This window comes from Apodemus sylvaticus, chromosome 11 (assembly GCF_947179515.1).
Source record: "Apodemus sylvaticus chromosome 11, mApoSyl1.1, whole genome shotgun sequence".
Taxonomy (NCBI): domain Eukaryota; kingdom Metazoa; phylum Chordata; class Mammalia; order Rodentia; family Muridae; genus Apodemus; species Apodemus sylvaticus.
This window is the reverse complement of record NC_067482.1, coordinates 6222660-6240597: the sequence shown is the minus strand read 5'-3', so window position 1 is coordinate 6240597 and position 17938 is coordinate 6222660. Positions and strand designations below refer to the sequence as shown.

At 45.8% G+C, this 17938-nt stretch overlaps 1 protein-coding gene across 1 annotated transcript in view; it reads right to left on the bottom strand.

Annotated features, from left to right (window-relative positions):
- Window positions 1-12160, bottom strand: part of C11H4orf36 (chromosome 11 C4orf36 homolog) — a 50648-nt gene extending 38488 nt beyond the window's left edge. Inside the window, exons 1-2 of the mRNA XM_052199178.1 lie at window positions 11498-12160; window positions 11112-11338 (exon numbers count right to left, since the gene is read on the bottom strand). The gene's annotated coding sequence lies outside the window, so the exon portion shown is untranslated. The remainder of the gene's footprint in view (window positions 1-11111; window positions 11339-11497) is intronic.
- Between the last annotated feature and the right edge of the window lie 5778 nt (window positions 12161-17938).

Genomic DNA, 17938 nt, shown 5'->3' with positions numbered 1-17938 from the left:
TGGTCCCTCGGACCCACATGGTGGAAGGAAAGAATTGACTCCAACAAATTGTCTCTGGCCTCCACATAAGTGCCATGTGTGGTGGTTTGAAAAAGATGTCCCCCACAGTCCCAGACATTTGATATTTGGTTCCCAGTGAGTGTAGCTGTTTGGGGATGCCTAGGAGGTGTGGCCTTGACGGAGGAAGTGTGTCACTGGGGGGTGGGGGTTTCTAAGAGTTCAAATATTCGCCATACTTTCGGTTGACTCTGCTTCCTACCTGCTGTTCGTGATGTGAGCCCTCAGTTTCTGTTCCCGTGTGTCCGCTGCTCGCCGCAGTTGCCAGCCCTGACTCTCACCCCTCTGGAACTGTAAGCCACGTAAGTCCTTCCTGCACCCGCTCGTGGTATTTTACCTCAGCTGCCGCTTGCCGCCAGACCCGCAGAATCAATATAAGCTTAAGGGAGCCAGGGCTTGAGTAATTTTTTATTTTACATTTTAAATGGAGAGAAAGACATACGAAGCTTAAAGTTGATCACTTCAGCCTTCGTGGGGCTGTTCGGTACTGGGTATTGGCGCGCAGAGCTTCGGACATGCTCTACCACGGAAGGACGACCCCCACCACAATTATCACCGCCTTTACTTATTGGGAAATACATTCGTATTTTGTGCAATGGTCACTGTGCAACTGACTCCACTAATTTCTCTGTCACCCCAACTGAAATTCTCTGTTTGTTAAGCAACCAGCTTCCATTTCTCCTCCCAACCTGGGCTGTGGCAGCACCAGATATTTTTCTGTTTAGATGAGTTTGACAGTTCTGGCTCCGTTGTATAAGTGGAATTATATAACACGTGCCGTCTTCTGAATAGATTTTTGGGGCGAAGATGAGGAGTGTTGGGGGTTAAAGCCAGGGCTCTGTGCATGCTAGCCCCGGTGAGCTGCCACTGAGCCACATTTTTAGATCCTATGTGAATTTTTTAAAATGGATTTGTGCGTGTTTTATATGTTTGAGTGCTCTGTCTGCATGCTCATCTGCATGCCAGAAGAAGGTGTCAGATCTCTTCTATCATAGATAGTGGTAAACCCCCGTGTGGTCGCCAGACTTGAACTCAGAACCTCTGGAAGAGCAGTCAGTCCTCTCTTAACTGCTGAGCCATCCTACGGGCCTGGAACGGATTGTTTTTGTTTGTTTATTTGTTTTATTTTGTTTGTTTGTTTGTTTTTTGAGACAGTGTTTCTCTGTGTAGCCCTGGCTGTCCTGGAACTCACTCTGTAGATCAGGCTGACCTGCAACTCAGAAATCGCCTGCCTCTGCCTCCCAAGTGCTGGGATTACAGGTGTGGGCCACCACGCCCAGCTTGATTGTTTTTTTGTTTTGTTTTTGTTTTTTTAAGATTTTATTTATTTATTTTAATGTGTATACAACTTCGACATCCTCAGACACACCAGAAGAGGGCATCAGACCCCATTACGGATGGTTGTGAGCCACCATGTGGTTGCTGGGAATTGAACTCAGGACCTCTGGAAGAGCAGTCAGTGTTCTTAACCATTAAGCCATCTCTCCAGCTCCCAGAACTGGATTTTTTAAAAAAGATATATTTTTCAAAGCATGCTGGTGCATGTCTTTAATCCCAGGACTCAGGAGGCCAAGAGAAGTGGATCTCTGAGACCAAGGTTAGCCTGTTCTACATAGATCCAGAACAGCCAAGCTACACAGAAAGACCCTGTCTCAAAAATAAATAAAGAAAGGAAAAGTTTGTTGAATTTTTTTACTATGTGCAGATGCATGTGTGGGAGTTTCCAGCCATTCAGCTTCATGTCCATTTCCTTGCCTGCAAACCTTTCTCTTCCAGCTCATGCACTGCTAGGCCTTACCAATAGAGGGCACTAGAGAGACACTGCGGAACTGAAACGTCCCTCCCTGTCAGGTTTTGCTGGTTCCAGTGGCTGTTCCTATGGCAAGGGTCACAGGGTCACACTAAGTACAGGGTCACACTATGTACCCCAGGCTAGCCCGAGACTGACAATCCCTATTATTTTTTCTTTCTTTCTTTCTTTCTTTCTTTCTTTCTTTCTTTCTTTCTTTCTTTCTTTCTTTCTTTTTTTTTTTTGGTTTTTTTGGATTTGGTTTTTTCGAGACAGGGTTTCTCTGTATAGACCTGGCTGTCCTGGAACTCACTCTGTAGACCAGGCTGGCCTCGAACTCAGAAATCCGCCTGCCCCTGCCTCCCAGAGTGCTGGGATTACAGGCGTGCACCACCACTGACCAACTTATTTCTTAAATTTTACAAATAGTTTAGTGGCAGACTAATCGCCTAACGTATGCAAGGTCCATTTCTGGCACTACAAAATAAATAAGTAAATAATAATAGTAAACAAACAAATTAGCTCCGTCTGTGTTCAATTCCTTCCTCCTGAAGTATCCATCGTATTGATAATTTACAATTTCTTAGATTCTTCAATTCTGAGCTGGAACTGATCTAATTTTTCATTCCTCTCTGCTTTAGACCTAGGAGCCTTTTCCTTTTTAAGGCTATGTTAAGCACATCTGAACTTTTTGCTTTCCTTCATTTCAGTACTTCCTCAAAAAAAATTATATATATAATTTTATATATATATTATAAATATAAAATTATATACACACACATACACACTTATATATATATATAAAGTAAGCAGTGGGAAGAGGAAGAACCAGCTCTTCAGCTCTGGCCTCAGGACCAGCAGCAAAGACAAGGGTAGTTTTGCATTTGTACTCATTATATGTGCATTGATTCATAGATATTGATTGTTATTTTCTTTTATGTCCATTAACATTTCATGTTCAGGCTGCTGGAAACAGAATATCTAGTAGAAATAGGGATGAAAGGAAAAGCAGTCAGGAGCTGGTTGTGGTGCGGTGTGTCTTCACTCGCAGCACTTTCTGGGTGCAAGCAGGACAATCAAGGCTAGCCAGGCTGTAGGAACCCTGCCTTGCCCCCACCCCTGCCCCCCAAAAACCACAGGGCCAAGGGGTCAAGGACGTGGCTCAGTGGGTTAAGGCACTTACAGCCAAGCCCGAGTTTGATCCTCTGGCCTACACACACACACACACACACACACAGTTGTTTTAGATAGGGTTTCACTGTGTAGTTCTGTCCTGGAACTCACTATATAGATCAGGCTAGCCTAAAAGCATGCCCAGCTTCAATTTAGTAGTTAATTAGTTGTTTGGTTTTCGTTTTGTTTCCAGACAAGGTCTTTCTGCATAGCCCTGTCGGCCTGGAACTCATTCTGTTGATCAGGGCTGGTCTTGAGCTCAGAGATCGCCTGCCTCAGTCTCTGATTCGGGGTGCTGAGATCAAAGATGTGCCATACCACACCAGACATAAAAAAATTATATTTAAAGTTAGTCCTTATGTGATAACTCTTCCTTAAATTTGTAAGGGAGATATGTCAGTTTTGTTATGCCTTCATGTGTGTGTGTGTGTTTGTGTGTGTGTGTGTGTGCATTATTGTTGTTGTTTTCTAGAGACAGAGTTTCACAGAGCCTGGGTCTCTAAGTCATTATGTAACTGAGGATAACCTTGAAGACCTCCGGTTTGTGCTCTCCCTCCACGTTCTGGGATTAGCAGCTTTTGCCGCCATGTCCGGCTCTTTTCTTCTGCCTTTGAGACACGATCTTACTCTGTAACCCAGGTTGACCTCGCCCTCACAATCCTGCCTTTGTGTTTATGGAGGTGAGCCTTCATGCCCCATTAGACTTTATGTGGCTGTTTATTTAGAATTTTAAGTATAAAATTCTAGGTTCAAACCTTTTCTGTTTTGTCTTGTAGCATTGAATAAACATTACTGTCCTGCAGCCAGTGTGCCTTTAAGAAATCAAATATCACATGTTCTGTTTCTAGAAGGTCTCAGAATGTCTTCTTCATTGTTGATGCCCTTAAATTCCTCCATAATGTGACTAGTGTGGACTTTTCTTATCTCGTCCCTTTGAGAGGTTATGAGCCCTTTCAACCTGGAACTATTTACTTACTCTATTATTTACCAATACACCTTCTTCCTGCTTCTTCTTAGAACACAGATTCCTGAGCAGGGACCACAGCCATGATTCCTTCTAACTTTTTTCTCTGACTCATCTTCCATAGACTCTTCCCCTTGCTCCTCTGTTCTCCGTATTTTCTTTCTTTCTTTCTTTCTTTCTTTCTTTCTTTCTTTCTTTCTTTCTTTCTTTCTTTCTTTCTGGTTTGTTTGTTTTTGGATTTGGTTTTTTCAAGACAGAGTTTCTCTGTATAGCCCTGGCTGTCCTGGAGCTCACTCTGTAGACCAGGCTGGCCTCGAACTCACAAATCCGCCTGCCTCTGCCTCCCAGAGTGCTGGGATTACAGGCGTGCGCCACCACCGCCCAGCTCTGTTCTCCATATTTTCTTGCTGCATTCTATTCATTAGCGTTTGCTACAGGTTTTCCCATCTGCTTAGTTGTTGGTGTTTAGAGCAGGTGTCGGCAGACTACAACCTACCACCTGTTTTTGCAAACAGCATTATCTCAGAGGGGTGGCCCTCCCCACTGTGTCAGCGCTCTGCTGTTATTAATGGCTAAGGTCAGTGCTTGTGAGAGAGCACGGGTAACCAATGGAACTTACTTTTTTTTTTTTTTTTACTAACTGGCTGTCTACAGAAAGCCGGAGGAGCCTGGGATATGTGTGTAGCTCAGTGGTAGAGTGCTTGCCTAGCATGCCCAAAGGCCTGGGTTTGATCCGAGGTAACCCAAAAAACCTGACACAGCAGTGCATGCCTGCTGTCTAAACGCACAGGAGATCAGGAGGAATTCAAGGTCATTCTCTTCAGCTACAAAAAGAGTTCAAAGCCAGCCTAGGCTACATGTAAAAAAACAAAAAAACAAAAAACAAAACTGACTTTGGTGGTACACACCTTTAATCCGAACATTCCAGAGGCAGAGGCAGGAGTGAGCTCTGAGTTTGGGGCCAGCCTGATCTATATAGTGAGTGTCAGGACTGCAAAAGCTACTCAGTAAGTCTATATCAAACAAAATAAACTGCTTCTCTCTCTTGAATGCTACAATTAAAGACATGTAGCATCATACCCAGTTTTAAAACATTTTTTTTTAAGAGAAATGTTTGTAAACCTCTATTCCAGAGTAGGATTTTTTTTCCTATGTGTTTTTTAGCCCAATGACTTACAAGGTGACTTGCCCAGGATAGTCCAGGATTATCAAATGGATAAATGAATAAGTAAAGAAATAAATGTGCTCTGAAGGACAAATACTATATTGTACATATGCATATGTACACACACACACACACACACACACACACACAAACACACTATTCTCATCTTGGAGACCAAATCCAGAACTCTCCACTCATCAGACAATCCTTCTATCATGGAATTACAATTCTATTTGAATTTGAATTCTATTTCAAAAGGAAGGACTGAGACTATTACTGTGAAGGGCCGAAGTGTTCCTGCTTAAGGGACCAGAAACAGTACAGACATCAAGACGAGGAGGATGGGACGAGCTTTCCCAGCAGAGCAGAATGTGTCACAGACAGGAAGCTAATGTTTACCTGCGTGGGGCCAGAGATTCTTGCTGAACATCCGACCAAGCAGAGAGGAGAACTAGATACGAGCATCCATTAGTCTTCCATTAAGGCAGGCACTGAGGATACGCACAAATATTAAGTAATCTTGGCCATTTCATTAACTTCATTTAGAGCTGGGGAAAATGTTTTTCCATAAAAATGTATTATTTATCTTAACTTGTAATTGGCTTTCTTAATGTAATCACAAATGTTTCTCTTTTTTAAAGATTTATTTATTTTTATTTATATTAGTACACTGTAGATGTCTTCAGACACACACCAGAAGAGGGCATCAGACTCCATTAGGGATGGTTTTGAGCCACAATATGGTTGCTGGGAATTGAACTCAGGACCTCTGGAAGAGTAGTCAGTGCTCTTAACTGCTGAGCCATCTCTCCAGCCCATATTTCTTTTTGTCTTTTTTTTTTTTAAGAAAATACAAAAAGAACTACTTAAGAAATAGTCTTAACCCCTCCACCCCATATTAGGGGTATGGTGGCACACACCTCTGATCCCAGCCCTCAGGAGGAGGCAAAGGCAGGTGGATCTCTGTGAAGTACATATAGCAAATTCCAGAACTACCTAGAGAAAGCCTATCTTAAACAACCAAAACCAATCCAAACCAAACCAGTCCAAAAAAAAAAAAAAAAAAAAAAGAACACAAACCTTGTGTTCGTTAAATGACTGAACATGCTGTGCCTGGTCTGGTTTTTATTAAAATAAAAGGGTGAATCACACAGTTTAAAAGGAAAATGTCTGGAAGTTTGGAGTCTCAAAAGACTTGTTTCCGAGGAGTCCTGGGGCATCACCATGGAAGAAAGACAAATTAGAGGGAGAGAGGAGACATTAGGGCAGGGAGCACACTGAGGCAGGAGGCAGGAGCCCACACTCAGGGCAAAACTCATCCTTGCTAGTAAAAGCCAAGCCGGGTCACTAGGAACCGGGTGTCCTGCAATGTACGTGTGACCAAATCAGGATGGTCCTCCCTCCCTCCCTCCCTCCCTCCCTCCCTCCCTCCCTCCCTCCCTTTCTTTTTTAAAGATTTATTTCATGTATGTGCATACACTGCAACTGTCTTCAGACACACCAGAAGAGAGCATCAGATCCCATTACAGATGGTTGTGAGCCACCATGATGTTGCTGGGAATTGAACCCAGGACTTCTGAAAGAGCAGTCGGTGCTCTCAACCACTGAGCCTTCTCTCCAGCCCCAGGAAGATTCTTTTCCTGACAACCGGGTATTCTTGGTCATATTTGCATATCCGTCTTCCAAGTAGCCCAGAATTTCACTATCTGCCTGGAATCTATACCTGGCTTTCTATACATTTTATTTCCGGCCTTTAAGGATTATGACTGCCACCTCACTGGCTCCAATTTCACACAGCAATCAGAATACTATTTCACAATGTAGCACAGTCAAGCCATCCTGGGCTGCAGAGGAGGTATAGTCTACACAGCTCCTCCAGAAGACTTGCATTCAGCTCCCAACACCCACTTCAGCTCCTTGGAATCAGACCCCCTCCTCTGACCTTCATGGGCACCAGCACACACACACAGTACACATACAACATACATGCAAGCAAAACACTCACACACATAAAACAAAATAAATATTTTTTTAAAACAGCAATCTCCGGCATATTGGGGATGCAAAGAAAATGTCTTTAGTCAACAGGTAGAGTCCTTTGCTTCAGTCTGGTTGGCTTGACTTATCTTTTGCTTGTTTTGTTTTGTTTTTCTAAATTTATTTATTTTATGTATATGAGTATACTGTAGCTATCTTCAGACACACCAGAAGAGAGCACTGGATTCCATTACAGATGGTTGTGAGCCACCATGTGGTTGCAGGGAATTGAACTCAAGACCTCTGGAAGAGCAGTCAGTGCTCTTAACTGCTGAGCTGGTTTTTTGGTTTTTTTGTTTGTTTTTTGGATTTTTGTTTGTTTGTTTGTTTTTTCAAGACAGGGTTTCTCTGTGTAGCCCTGGCTGTCCTGGACCTCACTCTATATACCAGGCTGGCCTCGAACTCAGAAATCCGCCTGCCTCTGCCTCCCAAGTGCTGGGATTATTAAAGGCGTGCACTACCACCGCCCAGCATGAGTCTGGCTTTTGTTTGTTTGTTTTGTTTTTATTATAGTAAAATAACAAGAATTAAAGGGGGGGGAGAGAGAGCTGTTTTTCCTCCAGTTCCCTCTGTGAGGCTCAGACTAACCCACCCCTCCCCTTTTCATCGCAGGCATCTTCCTCGTCTGTACCTCCCCCAAACCTGGTTGTTTTCTTTTCTTCAGTTCTGGGTCCTCCACAAGAGTGGCAAGTACTCTGAAGCACTGAGCATCTCTCCAGCCCCCTGTTTGTTGTTTGTTGTTTGTTTGTCTGGGTCTCACTTGTACCCTTCTTTGGCCTGAATGCTATATTCTAACCAGGCTTGAGATCTATCCTTAGTCTCCCGACAGCTGAGATTGCAAGCTTTGCACATCAGGAGCATGTGATCTGCCAGGCTCAGCCTCTCAAGGTTAGTTTTCGGATCACAAGCCTACGCTCGCCTCTCTGGATGATCATGCCCTTTGAGGTATAAGGTACAGTGATCTGGCAGGACAGAGTCTGCAGTGCTGCTGTAAGACGCTTGAGGTATTTCTTACCACACAGCAAATGACTGTTCATGCTGTGATGTCATGTGATGTCAGGGATATGCACACCTCTGCCTCGGTATCACTTCTCATGCCCTTGGACTACTCCCGAGTTGGGGGGATACAGCCTTGTGAGCAATGGAGTCCTCCGGGATTCTCTCGTTTGTTTTGAAGTAAAATGATAGGAGAAAATGATAAGAAAACACCTCAGGGGATTCATGAGGAAAGAGCTGAAAGGAGCCATCTTGTAGTCTCCCTCAGTTAGTTTGTAGTGGTTTTTGTCTCTTTGCTTCTTAAATCACTGATGCCTGGGACTTGATTCACCTTAGAAGAAATATAGTTAGAAATATGGGCGATTCTGTTGTTATCGTTAAGAAAGTCAGGCCTGGCATGAATATACATGGTCTACTATTATTACTTTATGTGTGTGTGTGTGTGTGTGTGTGTGTGTGTGTGTGTGAGAGAGAGAGAGAGAGAGAGAGAGAGAAAGAGAGAGAGAGAGAGTATGTGTATGTGTGGATGTTTCTCTCTGTGTGCTTGTGTGCAGGAATGTGTGCATGCATGCCTCTGTGTGTGGTGTGTATATGTGTGTGCGATCACACAGGCACATAAGCAAATATGTTTGGCTGCCTGCAGAGTCCAGATCTCCCTGGAACTGGAGTTACAGGTGGTTGTGAGCCACCCAGTATGGGTGCTGGGAATCTAACTCTGGACCTCTCAGCCTTCACAGAGCTAAGAGTGCTTGCAGCTACTGATTTAAGTGCCTCTAAGTACCCATTATCAGACAGGAAACAAATCAGCGGCAGTGTGTGCTGAAACTGCTCACTAACTTGCTAGTTTCTGCCAACTTCCTGGACTCTGTTGTGAGCTGGAGTTTTGTCTTTGCAGTTTGTGTGTCCCTCCTACCAGCACATTACAGAAGTGTAATGACATGCTCTCTGAACCAAAGCGTTATATCTTTCAAATAAAATACTGAACTTCCAATGTCAACATCATGTTCCTCCTGTCTTTTACCATGAGATACATATTAGGAAAAAACATAAATATAATAGGTATAGAGCCAACAGTATTTTAAAAATCACTTATTGCTGCTGAGAACAGATATCCGTTTCTATTAGAAAATTGTGAGAACATTCAAGCCCCAGAGCCAATTGCTGTCGAACCGGTTCAGACAACTCTAGCATTTAATCTAAAGACACCCGGGGAAGCTGGTGTAGCTCTAGGATAGAGCAGGCCCCAGGTTCAGTTCCAGGCTTTGCAACAAGCTAACAGTGTGTTCACCTAGCATGTAGACCGCCTAGCGGAAGGCCTGGCTTCCACTCACAGCTGTGCAGTCTGAGTACAGCGCTACCCTCCTGAAATCCTAGCTCTGGAAGTGGAGGCAGTAGGACCTGAATCCTTTTCAAGGTCATCCTTGGCTACAAAGTGAGTCAGAGGCCAGCTTGAGCTACATAGGAGAGTGTCTCAAGTAAATAAGCAACCACTTGGGAACAACAACAAAACCCCTGCCCAATTTCACCAGGGACATCAAATAGTTTTCATGATAAAGTGAATTAACACGGTCTTGCCGTGGGGACGTAGTGGAGAGGCAAGCGCGGTACCCTGAGCTGTGTCCCAAACAGTCCACAGAAAATAAGGCACAGCAGTCAATAAAGTGTTTAATTTGGAAATGCAAATATTTATCGATCTGATTTTCAATTTGTGGACAGTGAAGGTCTCATGAGGGGTAAAACAATATCTAATTGAAAAAAACAGGAGATGACCACAGAGAGCATATGAGGGCTTATTTTTCATACATTATATTCTTTTACATAGACACTGGATAGTTTAACTAAGTAAGTGACTTTCATAATTTAAGACAGGTGTAGTGGTGCTAGTGAGACTGTCAAAAAATTAAAAAAAAAAAAGACAATAAAAAGGAAAAAAAGACACGAGTGGGCGTGACCTAGGCCATTTCATAGTATTTCTGTCTCTTTCCGGGAAGAGAGTGAGGATCCTGATTGGAAACAGCTGATTAGCGTGTTCATAGTAGAACTCTAAGGAATTTAACCCTTCTTCCTGGTGGGTCTGTGCTACAAAGTCCCCTAAGCATCCAATAGAATTCCCTGCGGTTGAGAGAACGGAGCACAGAAAATCTGAGGCTAAATTCCAGAGACCACTTTGTTGCCCGTGGACTTTCAGTTTCATTATTTGAGGAATGGGAACAATATATGTGTAAGGAGGTTGCTGCGAAGATGAACCCGGCCTGTGTGTGAAGTCCGTTTTTCAGCTGTAAATCGCTCCCCCAGATGTTAGTTATTATCGCCATTAAAGGACAAGGAATCCGTTTCAATTGCACAGGAGCTTGCAAAAAAGCCTCCTTGACACTTTCCGTTGCAACTTGACCCGGAGCTTAATCTGGTTGTCAAACCAAAGGGTTCTGGTGCCCTGCAGCGGCCTGGGGCAGGGTCACCCACGCGGTCGGCGCGGCCACTGCCCGGTTCCCTCCGGAGCCGCAGCTCCCCCACCAGCCTCCCACCCGCGTCTCCGCAGAAGGGACGCGTTATCCCTCTTTTTTAGGGTGGCTCCAGCCAGAGGGTGTGGGCTGGGGCGGAGCCGAAGTGGTGGGGGTGGGGTGAGGCGAGGGGCGTGGTTTGACACCGAGGGCGTGGCTTGAGCCTCCGGGCGTTCTGGGCGGCCGATGCCCGAAGCTGGCGAGCTTGGAGCTGGCAGAGGCCGGAGCACTCAGCCGTCAGCTTGCACGCACCGTGGTGCGGGCTGCACCCTCGGGTCCCCGCAGCTCTAGAGCCAAACTCGCGCCCCTGCATCTCAACAAGTCAAGGGAGGTGACGAGGACGCCCCAGCCCGGACTGGAGGACCAAAGGAACTGGAAGGTAAGCCGAGCCCTGCGTGACCCGGGCCGGGGGGGGCGCTGGGGGCTCACCGGGTCCCGCGTGCCGCAGTCGCGAACTTTTCGGCAGCCGGGCTGCCCCGCACTCTAACTCCAGCGCCGGTCTTGCTACTTTCCTGGTGGGAACCTTCGGGCGAATAGGCGCAGAAGACCGGTGCGCCGCCCCTGTCTGCGGTTTCGCTGCAGGTAGCTTCCAGAAATCCAGGGGACAGAGACCTGAGAGGTCGCTCGTCCTCCCTCTCCCCCTTGAGCCTCGCGTCCTGCGGGAAAATGTCCCGTTGTTGGAGTCTGGTTCCTGAGTTGCGTAACACACGAGTCCCAGAAGTTTCTGGAGGAGCATAGCCAGGTTTCTCCTCCTCCGTTTCCGACCCTCCTCCCCCCACCCACCCAGCTTCTGGCAGGAGATTGGTGGTACCTACTCTAACAGTGATGGAGAGGAGGCGTGGGGCGGTGGTCGGTGTCCTCAAGGCAGGGGAAAGTTAGAGGCACTTCTGAGAACTGCTGGGACGGAGGGAGACGGCGTCTCAAGGCTAAGGATTGGTCGGTTTCTCGGCACTCTCCCCTCCCCCGCCCCCTCTCATACACTTTTCTCCAATGTCGGATCCTCTCGCTAGTCCTGGGTCGGGGAGTTAGAGAAGGACAACGGATCATACGCTTCCTGCGTGGAACCCTCCTTCCACGAACGAAGCCCCGAGAGGCCTGCCAGCGTCTTGCGGTTTGAGTTTCTCCACCAAAAACTGTTATGCAAATTGTCCTAAGACCCTTGGCTTTGGAGGTTGGGGCTGTGTCCGAATCTTCCGAGAACCAGACAGAGCTGGCAGAAAGCCCTGACGGCCAGCGGTTCCATTTGCCTTGCTTTGTACTCTTTTGAAGGGTAGGGTGGGATAATTTTAATCCTGTTGGTGCGCCATGGGGGGTATGCCCGCCTCGGAGGAACTTGGCACATTGAAAACCTTCAGTGCGGAACCTTGAGCCGAGATATAGACGCAGTGCTGCCTGGGACAGTAGCAAAGTGAGAATTCTGCAATGGAGGCACTGAAGGCGTGCTAGGAGCCAGAGGTGTGGGGATGCTCAGGATTCAGAGAAAGGTTATGCAGAATGCACGGGAAGTGGAGGTGGGTGGCACCCCTCTCTCAGACATAGGCGGGGTCAGGCTCGAGTTTTTAGTTGGGGGGCTTGTAAAGGAAAATGACACAAGTTCTTCCCTGAGGCATACAAATACCTAAGTATGGCCCCGTGTGAGTGAGTACTTCCTCTCTAATGTATTCCTTAGCTCGCCTGCCTTTCATCTTCCCTGGAAAGGATTCCTTGAGTGGGTATTCTAGAAATAGATTCACATGAGATTACAAATTCCTAATGGCTCACCTGCTTCGTTTAAAGGTGACTTCTTGGCTGTGTGTGCATAAAGGAACAGGGAGACTGGAAAGCTAACAACCCCGGAGAGGAGAGCCGGCAGGTACTAATTAAAGCCAGGGAAACTCATTTGAACCTCGGCGTGTTTGAGGAGATCTGGAATTAGAAGGGCTTTGAGATGAAGAGGGTCAGGATGAGACTTTGAAGGAGACAGGGAATTTTAGACAGGAATGATTAGTTTTACTTTCGAAATATCACAAGTTCGGTGGTGCTGGAGATGTGGGACCTGCAGGTTCCATTCAGGGAGTATCTTTACCATCTATCTAGAAGCTGGGCTGTCGTGCATTGGTGTGAATATGTCTTATGCATTCACCGTAGAGAGTGCATTTCTATAGGACCTTTGGCTTTGTTCATTTTTGTAACTCTTCAACCTTGCAAAAAGACAGTTTTGATGAATCATGTTGTCTTCGGTTAGGTTGCAAAAGTTAGACAATATAGCAAAATAAGGTCCAGGCTATTTTAAATACTGCTTTACACAGTATGCAGAACAAGCCCCCTACGCCCAACCCCTTGACTGAAGTCAGTGTTCCGTTATGGGGTAATCAGACAGTATCAGAACCTGCTGTCTCTTGTTTCCTACTTGGTTTAACTGAATTTTGTAAACAGCTGGCTGAGCTAACAGATGGTTAGAGACAATCTTCGTAGTTCTCTGCCTCCTTTTCTTCCTTCTGGTTTGCGGGTTTGTTTGTTTGTTTTGTTTTGTTTTTGGCTTTTCAAAGAAACTCACTCTGTAGCTCAGGCAGTCTTTGTGACCCCTCAGCCTCTGCTGGGATTACAAGCTTGTGCCACTACACTTAGTTAGCATTCTTAGCTTTAGAAGACATTCTGTTAAGATAAACATATATGCAGGTCTGGAAAGATGGTTGATCTTCCAGATGACCTAGGTTCAATTGCCAGCACCCACATGGTGTCCAACAATTGTCTATAACTCTAGTTTCAGGGAATCCAACACACACACACACACACACACACGGTCATACAGACAAAACAGCAATGCACATAAAATAAAAATAAGTAAATAATGAAATGGTAAAAACATACATATGTGCTGCATTTTTGTTAGACACTCATTTGTTTTGTTTTGTTTTTCCCAATAGGGTTTCTTTGTGTAGCCCTGGCCATCCTAGAACTTCCTCCGTAGACCAGGCTAGCCTCCAACTCACAGAGAGCTGCATGCCTCTGCCCCCCCCCCCACCCCTGAGGTGCTGTAATTAAAGGTGTGCACCACACACCTGACATATACCAAAACATATTTATCCATACATTTGTTCAGTAAATTATCATCTTCAGAGTGGAAAAAATATGATTGTTCTTTCTCTCTCTCTTTTTTTCTTTTTTCTTTTGGTTTTTCGAGACAGGGTTTCTTAGTGTAGCCCTGGCTGTCCTGGAACTCACTCTGTAGACCAGACTGGCTTCAAACTCAGAAATCCGCCTGTCTCTGCCTCCCAAGTGCTGGGATTACAGGCATGCGCCACCACTGCCCAGCAAGATTGTTCTCTCTTTCCTTGCGTTCTGTTGCTTTTGTTTTGAGAAAGGGTCTCACTCTGTGGCCCAGGCTGACCTAGAATTTTATTGTAGTCCAGAGAGAGGAGTCTCCAACTTGGACCACTCCTGCCTCTGCTTTCTTCCCAAGTGCTAGGATTACAGCCATGAGCCATGATATCTGCCTCTTTTGTTATTTGCAGACGAGTCTTTTGTTGTTGTTGTTGTTAAATAATTTGTTTTTATTTTATGTATATACGTGTTTTGTGATGGGAAATGGTTAAAATATAGTACCGCCCCGCCAGGCCTCTGCTCCAAGTCCCGGCGGGTCTCTCTCTCCTACCCAGCACTCAACTCCTTCCAAGTAACCGGCAAAACATGCCTCTCAAACTTCAGTAGTTGACTAAATATATTTATGGTTATGAAACTCCCAATTACATAAAGCCAATTTACAAGGATAAGATCTTACCCCAATATTTCTAACCTCTCATCACACCAGAAACACATCCGACGCCATCTGGATCTGCGGGTCTTCCCTCTGCTCCCTCTGCTCCCAGGCCCCCTCTCTCTCCGCCCCGCCTTCTCTTAGCTCCTCCTCCTCCTCTCTCCTCCAATCACTGGCCTCTCACTGCCTCAATGTGAATGCATAGGAAATATCTTGCATCACTGTTTACCTGCAAGTGTGCTTGTGTACCGTGTGCATGTGGTGCTCACAGAAACCAGAAGATAGTGTCAGAGCCCCCGAAACTGGAGTAAAGCTGAAAGCCCCCCACCCCCCGACCCCTTCCCCCTCCACCTTTGGGATCTGGGAACTGAACTTGGGTCCTGTAAGAACAGCTAGTGCTCTTTTATTGAGCCATCTCTTGGGCCCCAATGAGATAGAGTCTTACTGTGTAGCTGGAACTAACATGGAATTCAAAATCCTCCTGCCTCAACTTCTGAATTGCTGTGATTACTGTCCTACACTGCCACACTGACAGTTAAAATAGAGCTTTTGAAAAGAAACTTGTTTTTTATTGTTTTAAATTTTTTTAAAAAATTATTTGCATTGGTGTTCTACCTCCACGTATGTCTGTGTGAGGATGTCAGATCCTCTGGAACTGGAATTATAGACAGTTATGAACTGTCATGTGGGTGCTGGGATTTGAACCTGGGTCCTTAGGAAGAACAGCCAATGTGCTCTTAACTGCTGAGCCATCTCTCCAGCTTGTCTTTATTATTTTTGAAAGATAAGTGGAAAGACTCCTTGCTCTGCTCTTTCATCAGAATTGCATAATCTCTCGTGGAGAGTTAGTTGAATGTTAAAATGCAAGTCCTGAAATAGTCCTCTGTTTTCACTTTTTAAAAGCCATAGCTGGCGCTGGTGGCGCAGGCCTGTAATCCCAGCACTCTGGGAGGCAGAGGCAGGTGGATTTCTGAGTTCGAGGCCAGCCTGGTTTACAGAGTAAGCTCCAGGACAGCCAGGGCTCTACAGAGAAACCCTGTCTCGAAAAAAACCAAATCCAAAAAACAAAAAACAACAACAACAACAACAACAAAAAGTAAAAAAAAAAAAAAAAAAAGCCATAGCCGGGGCTGGAGAGCCAGCTCAGTGGTTCCTGGGTTTGGTTCCATAGCCTCAGAGTTCTATCTTCACGGATGACACCCCACCAGGCCTCCACGGGAACCGCCAACACATAATTTTGTTCTTTTTGTTTTTGCTGTTACTCTTTGAGACTGGGTTCCTTTGTGTAACAGGCCTGCCTGTCCTAGAACTCTATTTGTAGACCAGGCTAGCCACAAGAATTTGCAAATTTGCCTCCCTCTTCCTCCAGTGTGTGCTTCTCCAGATAAATTAACATTTAAAAAGCAAAGTTAAATGCCTGGTGTGGTGGTGATGGTGGCACACATCTTTGATCTCAGCACTTGGGAGGCAGAATTGGGCAGTTCTCTAAGTTCAGGGCCAGCCTAGTCTACAGAGTCAGTTGCAGGTCAGCCAGGGCTACACAAAAAATAAATAAAATAGAAGACAGAATTAATTTATATTTGCATGGGACAGTATGCCCCAGAGACACCACTCCTTTTTTAAAAACATTTATTTATTTATTTTATGTATATGAGTACACTGTAGCTGTGCTGATGGTTGTGAACCATCATTTGGTTGCTGGGATTTGAACTCAGGACCTTCAGAAGAGCAATCAGTGCTCTTAAATGCTGAGCCATCTCTCCAGCCCCAGAGATATCACTCTTAAGGCTGCAGAAGTGTGTTAGCTGCTGCTTTGGTCATTTCGGTTTTTGAAACAGGATCTCCTCCTCCTCCTCCTCCTCCTTCTCCTCCTCCACCTCCTCTCTTCCTCCTCCTCTCCTCCTTCTCCTCCTTCTCCTCCTTCTCCTCCTCCTCCTTCTTCAATGGGATCTGCCATGTGGTTGCTGGGGATTGAACTCTGGACCTCTAAAAAAGAACAGCCAGTGCTCTTACCCACTGAGCCATCTCTCCAGCCCCAAGAACAGGGTCTTACTGTGTACTCCTGGTTGGACTGCTATGGATATTTTATTAATGATTAACTGTGTGCACACATTCGTGGTATATATGCATGTATGGATGTGAGTGTGAACACCTGTGTGTGTCCATGTGCAGACCTGAGGAGGATATCAAGTGAGGAGGATATCAAGTATCCTCCTATTCTGCTACTCCCTGCCTCATTCCCTGGAGGACAGGGTCTCCCGCTGAGCCTGGAGCTACAGCTAGGCTGGCATAGGCTGGCATCTGACAAGCTCCAGCAACCCTTTTGTCTGTATCCCTCCCAGTGCTGGGATTACATCACAGGTGGGTCCATATTTGGCTTTTCACGTGAGTTCCGAGGGATTTGAAAGCAGGTCTTCATGCTTGTTCATCTGCCTGCCAACCTTACCCACTAAGTCCTCTCCAACTCCACCCCAACCCCCATTTTTTTAAGAGAGGGTTTCGTGTAGCTGGCCACAAACTCTGTATATAGTCGAAGATGGCATTGAATTTCTGATTACCCCAAGTACAACCCTAGGACACCATGACTGGCAATTGAATCATGGACCTGGTATAGGCTAGACAAGAACTCTACCATCTAACTGAGCTGTGCCTGCATCCCTCCACAGCCCCTGCAGCCCCCTCTGCAGCCCTCTCCAGAACTCCCCCCACAGCCTACCCTGCAGCCCCCTCAACCCCCACAGCTCCCTCAGCTCCTTGAAGCCCTCTGCAGTCCCCCGCAGCCCCCTCTGCAGCCCCCCACAACCTCCTGCAGCCCTCACCCCTTCGACCCCTGAACTCCTGTTTACAGTGTATCATTGCAGAACTGACTACGGCCAAGGTTGTTAATAGGAGCTCCTCTTGCGGCTTCAGGACAGCTCTCCTTTAGTAGTATTCTCCAGGGAAGAAAGTCAGCTGATGCTCTGAAATTAACTGGCCCATTTTAAATATGACTAAGTGTTTTTTGATAGTGACTTTTTCCTACTGGAAGAGCTTTGTGACAAGTGGAGCCCGGAAGGAGCTAACATTATGAAATATCTTGTTCATTCCTGATATTTCTTGAGTGGGGAGCATCTTCTGTGTGCCAGACAGTGATCTAAGCATGACACTGTGGTAAAACCCTGATCCTCTAGGAACAATCAGGTGCGTTCCCAGAGAGCACGTCTGTGTTTACTTCCCATGACCTACCACGCACACCTAATTGTAGCTCTCAACTGAGTTCATTTTCCCCTTTAAAATCAGCAAATTGGGCTGAAGTTGACCAACTTGCCTCTGACTCAAAGTCTGGCGCACTTTCTAGTATGGTATGCTCTGTTGGCTATGTTGATAGTGGTTTCCTGTTTTTCAAGAATTACAGCTTGACTTAAAATATAAATAGTATTTCTCCTTGGCTAAGTACTCATCACTACTACGGTGTAAGCATTTTCTTCTAGCATCCCAGATATATTTATGCCTCCACAATATATGCTATGAGTATGGAGAA